Genomic DNA, 6,756 nt, shown 5'->3' on the forward strand with positions numbered 1-6,756 from the left:
TACCTGATCCCTCTAAATTCCTAGCCAGTGTCCCAATTTAAAAAAAAAAAAAGTTCTTAATTTTCTTTTTTTTTGAGATGAAGTCTCGCTCTGTCACCCAGGCTGGAGTGCAGTGGCACCATCTCCGCTCACTGCAGCCTCCACCTCCCAAGTTCAAGCGATTCTCGTGCCTCAGCATGAGATGCATTTTTAGTAGAGATGGGGTTTCACCACAAGCTAGTCTCGAACTCCTGACCTCAAGTGATCCGCCTGCTTCAGCCTCCCAAAGTGCTGAAATTATAGGCATGAGCCACTGCGCCCAGCTGAAAAATGTTATTTTCATTTTAGTTTAATTTGTTCTTCTTTATAGGTCATGAAAAAAGAAGCAAAAGTTTGTCCTATGTCCTACTTCAGTGACAGAAGCAAAATGGCCACTTTTCACATGTTAGTTTCCCTACAGTGCACCATATGGTTGCTGTGCCGGCGGGCCTAGGGGAGGAGGGGAAGCCATGAGCCTCCCATGGCGTCAGCTCCAGCACTTGCCTCTCAGGCCTGCAGGACTGCAGGTCCCCACCCTGCGTTCCTATCCCAGACCATCCCAAGTCTCCTGTCGTTTAAAAGAAAGGAATGTGTTTACTTTTAAGACTAGAACCTTAAGCCTGAAATATAATTGGCTGCCCTCGATAAAGCAGAATTTGGGCCAAACAAGCCCTATCCTGAGAGAATGCATGACTTTTAATAACTAAAAACCAGGTACAGTTGGTCGTGAATGATAACATACTAGGGTGTTTCCAAATAACTCAAAGACCTTTTGCTGTTGGGAGACTGGCTACCTTGACTATTTATTAGATCCAATTGCAAGTAGAAACTACTTTTTAAAAAAAAAAACAAAAACAAAAAAACACAGCTGTCTGTAGTCCAAAACCATGGAAACCAGCTCTCTCTGCAAACAATGAGCCTGCTTCCCGCCAAGACAGCCAGAGCTTCTCAGTTCTCATGATTTTCTTCCAAATCCCAAACACCAAATGCCTTTAAAATGCACAAAAGAGCAAGGAGCCTACTGAATTGGCAGTTATTCCTGCTCCTTTTTAGTCAATGTCTGTGTAAAGAAAGGGAAGGCATAAAAAGATATGTGTTTTGCTTAGTTAGGGTTTCCAAAGACAAGATGGCCTCAGGACAAGCTAAGCCTCTGCTTAGAGAGCTGCTTGGAGCAACCCAGGGAGTGCTTCTGCATTTTCATGGCCAGTGTATGTTTTCCTTCTCAGCAAAGGCCTTGTTCCAGGGGAAACTGAAATGTATGAGGTCCAGAAGGAACCCCATAGAAACCACACTGCATCTCAACAGGGCCATAGTCAGCACATAGTTTCCAGGTTATAAACCTCCCTCCCCCTTCACCCTTCAATCCCAGAGAGTCTGCAGTCTGCTTTACAAACACTCTTGCAGCATATGACTAGAAGCCCGTGTGAACTGGAATCTTAAATACACACCAAAATGCAGATAATGCTATCAGGGTCATCCTGCAAGGCCCACCTGTTCCCCCAGAGGCCAACCCAAGCAAAACTGAGGCACGGCTGAGGCCCAATGCAGGAAGAGGCTTTCCACCTCCGGCCTTAGCAGCCTGTCCGCATCCACAGGCCCACGGCAGTGTTCTCAGGCCCAAGGCAGTGTCCTCATGGACTGGGACCCTCTGTTCACACAAGACAGCTAGCTGTTACTCAAGCTACATCAGCACAGCCCAGGATCGCTTGTCTCTTCCTGAGAACCTCTCCACTGCCTTGGGGTCAAGTTGCCCCTCAGTGCTCCCCGTATCTGCATATTGCTCCCACTCCAGCTCCTTCACCAGGCTGCGAGCTCCATTCTGTTCACTGCTGCATCCCCGGTCCTTAGGTCAGTGCCTGGTACTCAGCAGAAGCTCAACCGACATTTCTTGAAAGTTGTTGGAGTGTCACTGTTGGAGAGATCCATGCTAACTATCCATTCATTAGAATGAATCTCTATTGGTAGAAGTTCAGTGAAAGAAATATGAGTAAAAGAGATATTTGGAGCAGGGGGCAACTTCCAAAAATCCATCAAATAGGCTGCCACCTGTGTATCAGCCTGCCCTGTGCATCAGCTGTAACCTTTATTGTGTATTGGAATTCTTTGAGAATATGATTAAATCTACACACCCTTTATTCAAAAAAATACACACACACACACAAACATACATGCATTGTTGTCTGTAATTTCAAGAGTATTAGAGGATCCCCTGAAGCACATTCCTGGGACCTCAGGCTAAGAACACCGGCGCCATCTTAAAATTTGATACTTTTCTCTGCTTCTATTTTAGTCTTCTACCTCCCTGAGGGCAGGAAGGAAATCTTAGTCAACTCTGTGTCTACCATCATTCCTTGCACATAGTGGGGATCCCTTGAAAAAAATGCACACAAACCGAGAAAGCAATGAACCAGTGACTCTTGAAATTCAGCAATAGCACCGATCCTAAGCAATCCACCATTTGCTTCTGTACTTTCCCTCCACCTACCCATCCATGGAAGCATGTCTAAGACTTGCAGAGTCAGAAGTAAGGAGTGCTTCTGACATCTGTGCAGAGCAAACAACCAAGAGTGTCTGCCCCAGGACATTGTCCTCTGTGGTGAGGGAGATGGTTGCAGGACTGTCCCCAGAGGATGCTTTCTAAACCTATGGGGGCATGTTTTGGTTGTCACAATAATCAGGGGGCCACCGTCAGTGTTTATTGGGTGAGACACCAGACATGTTGCAATGTCTAGGCTAATTCTGCATTGCAAAGAATTGTCCAAAGTCTCACCTGGCTCCCAATTGTACCATCAGATATTCATGTAGGTGAAAACATATTTATAGATCTGTGATTCTGGATCCTAACTCTGTGTTACAAAGTAATTTTTGTACAGTTCTAAATGTACACTGAATTTTCCAAAAATGCAGCTACCACATAAGTCCATGTGAGATTGTAGATTGTTCAGTTGGAACTTTACAAAGAGCTGTTCACCTTTTGAAAAATCTCAATACTAATTTCTACACCTCTGTTGGAATTTGAGCCACCAGCAAAGCACACCTGTATCATGCTACATGTGAGAGCCATTATATTCAGTGATTCTACATAGGTATACAAGCTCTGACTACTTTATCATGCCTTCTGTTGTAGTTGTACCCAAGCATTACATACTTAAATGTATATTGTTCTTTAAAATTGTTTTTTAACATTTCTCATTTGTATTCCGGTAAAAATATTCTATTGAATTTCAAAGTTATGTTTAGAAGTTTTGTTACCTAGATGTTTAATTTCAAGAGATTAAAAGAAATGTTACAAAAAGTTTCCTATAAAAAGGAAATTAAGTTTGATAGTGAACTACAGCAATACCATTTATATAGCGAATCATTAAGGATGCTTTTAGATGCAAGTAACAGCATGCTAAATGTGATTTGAAAAATAAAGATGTTAGTTTTTTCATAAAACAAGAAGCCCAGAGGTAGGTATTTTCAATGTTGGCTTAGTGGCTTAATGAGGTGGAAAATAACCCAGGTGACTGTGATCTTTCTGCTCAGCTACCTTCAGTGAGTTGTCATTTATCCTCAGGATTGTCCCTTTGAGGTTGCAAGAGAACTGCTGCAGCTCAGTCTGTATCCAAAAGGAAGAGGCACTAATTTTCCCTTGCATAGATCTTTTAACTAAAGAGGAAGGTTTTTTCCAAAAGCTCCAGGGAAGGCTTTCTTTCTGGTTTAATTCACCAGGATTTAAGTAGATGCTGATGGCAACAAGGGGAGCTGGGAAAGCTAGTGTTTTCAGTATTAAATACAGGTGGCTCTGCTGGCAAGGCTCTGGGCGGGGGACTCAGGGGGCACAGGTGCAAATGGCTGTTGGTTGCAAACATAACTGCTTGCTATGATTACTCAGAACAAAAAACACCTAACAAATGGTAGGTTTTAGAATGACATATCTGTATGTTTATACTTCAACCAAAAGTATGGAAAAAAGTCATCAGTAAGACTATGTTTAATGGTATTGATTCTCCATACCCTTTTTCTTCCTAGTTGCCACAATTTATTGGTGTTTGTTTTTTGTTTTTGTTTTTCTTTTTTTTTTGAGACAAGGTCTTGTTCTGTTGCCCAGGCTGGAGTTCAGTGGCACGATCACAACTTACTGCAGCCTCAACCTCCTGAGCTCAAGCCATCCTCCCACCTCCAACTCCCAAGTAGCTAGGACTACAGCTGTGCCACCATGCCTAGCTAATTTTTTCTTTTTCTGTAGAGGCAAGGGTCTCTCTATGTTGCCCAGGCTGGTCTTGAACTCTTGGGCTCAAGTGATCCTCCCACCTCAGCCTCCCACGATGTTGGGATTACAAGCATGAGCCACCATGCCCAGCTCTAGTTGCCATAATTTGATTTTAAATCAAAGTGGCGTGTTCTATGTTCAAAAATGATTCAACTGTGCCACCTACCTCATGGCTTTGGTGTGGGTGACAAGTGAGAATATATGCAATTACACCTCTAAGATATTCTTGATATGATAGCATTATCCCCAAAGAATGCATATAAAGCATAGCTGTAAGTTTATTTTTCACAGAATACAAATCAAAGTTTATTGTACAAAATTAAGGCCTTCATATTTCATAATTCACCAAGGCTAAAGAAGCACTAGATAATTTAAGTCCGTCACAAAAATTTCACTTTCACTTCCCCTAATCTCTATTACAATGACCCAACCAAATGTTAGCAAAACAAACACTATAAATAACACCAAGTCCTTTAAAGATGACTATCCCAAATGTTATTTCTTGGCATAGGTGATCTTCATAGCATGGGATGTTGTGATCTCAAATCCCTGTAAAGCATCCCTGGCAGTTCCAGCCGGCCCATCATTTTCAAATTCAACAAAAGCAATGTCGTGCCTCCCTGGTACTAGACATACTTCCTTGAAGCCAGGGAACTGATTAAACAGCATAGATAACATCATCTCATTAGTCTCTTCTGTTAAGTTATTAAGGAATAAAATACAGTTTGGAGGACAATCGAGGACCTGAGGATTTGGTGTTGAATTTCCTTGGGTATTAGCTGAATTTGGAGTTCCCTAGCCAGGCATTTTGTTTGTGGTTGTTGCAGTCTGTTCCACAGTTTTGGCTTTTTTCTTTTCTTTGTCAGCAAAAGTGCCACACATTTCAGATATTATATCCGAATCTATTTCTGCATATGTATTCGGATTGGTTTACCATAAAATGGAAATCCTTGTAACTGTCTCTAAGCATTTGTGGATGAGCCCAGTTCCTTAAATATGACAAAGGCCTGCCCCTCATCTTCATGGTCTTTAAAGCCACAAAGTCCACCACATGACCAAACTGAGAAAACAGGGCATATAGGGATCTCTTCAATTCTTCCTTTTTAATTTTGTCATTCATATTGTTGATATAAATTGTATGATTTGGTCTGATATCCATGTTTGCGTTAAATTCTTCAGAAAGAGACAGTGAATAATCTAAGGGCTATGCCATCTCCCGTAAGAAACAAAAACTACTCTAAGTTTATTTTAAGCTAGGTTTCACAGCCTAAATTAAAATTAAAATGGAAAAAAATGTGTGAGATTGAAATTTTGCAATCTAACTTTCAAATTCACACAAGAGATCTGATAGGCTAGACTACTAGAGTATTGAGAATGTAACCTTTAAAAAAACAGAAATAGCAAAAAGGAGAATATTCTGTCCTGTTTTAATCCCCACTGGCCATGCCCTGTTGAGATCTAGAACACAATTAGGCACTAGAACCAGGAGCCAACAAAGGGTGATGCTGTTCTCTCCAACTGCCACATGCTGAGCATCTCCATGCTCTTTGGTGCTGCTCAGTGGAGCCAGAGCTAACCCTGGGGACCAGATGTCTGGGTTTGCCCAGGAAGGTCTCACTTCACTCGTACTACTGATATGGACAGGAGGCAAGGAAATACCGGGTAGTAGAGGGCGGTTCCCCAGCAAAGGCCCCACCCTCAAGCCTGGACACCTGAGGCCTTAAATGGGAATGGGCATTCCTGTTTTTGCCCCCAGCTGTTGCCTTTTCCAAGACCACCCTGGCCCACCACACTCCCCATCCTGTACCCATAAAAATCTGCTCCACGAGCAGAAGCATGGCAGAGCAGCAGAGCAGCAGAGTGGCATGGCAGAGAATGAGAGAAGAGAGGAAGCACCTGAGAGGAGTTCAGCTGGGGGCAGTCAGAGAGGAGATCAGCTTCAGGATGGATGAACTCCAGGGGAAGATCATCTTCCCACTCCTTCCCCTCTCCAGCTTCCCATCCCACTGAGAGCCACCTCCATCACCTAATAAAATCCCCGCATTCACTGTCTTTCAAGTACATGTAACCTGATTCTTCCTAGATGCAAGGCAAGAATTTGTGATGCACTGGGTGCAGAAACCCAAAAAGGCTGTCACCCTGACTCTTCACTGAGCTGTTTAACACTTAAGCCATCCCTGGATATCAGGGCTAAAAGAGCACTGTAATACTCATAGACACTGCCATGGGGCCAGAGCCCAAAAGTGCTCACCCTGGCTCCAGCACCTGCTCACCTGCATGCTCCCCTCCTGTAAGGGGTTTGAGCATGTGGTGGCCGAGCAAACAAGCCACACCCCTGTTGCAAGTCCCACAAAGGGGTCCAGGGAGTCTCCCATTTCATTACTCCTACCCTAATTAAAACTGTGCTGGTTTGGGGATAGTTACCCCATGAATCAATTTGGAAATTCTAGACATAAAATCTCAACTCACACCCAATCCCTCAG

At 43.2% G+C, this 6,756-nt stretch overlaps 1 pseudogene; it reads right to left on the bottom strand.

Annotated features, from left to right (window-relative positions):
- Window positions 1-3,125: 3,125 nt before the first annotated feature.
- Window positions 3,126-6,120, bottom strand: LOC129475017 (U2 small nuclear ribonucleoprotein B''-like; annotated as a pseudogene).
- Between the last annotated feature and the right edge of the window lie 636 nt (window positions 6,121-6,756).

This window comes from Symphalangus syndactylus, chromosome 2 (assembly GCF_028878055.3).
Source record: "Symphalangus syndactylus isolate Jambi chromosome 2, NHGRI_mSymSyn1-v2.1_pri, whole genome shotgun sequence".
NCBI lineage: Eukaryota > Metazoa > Chordata > Mammalia > Primates > Hylobatidae > Symphalangus > Symphalangus syndactylus.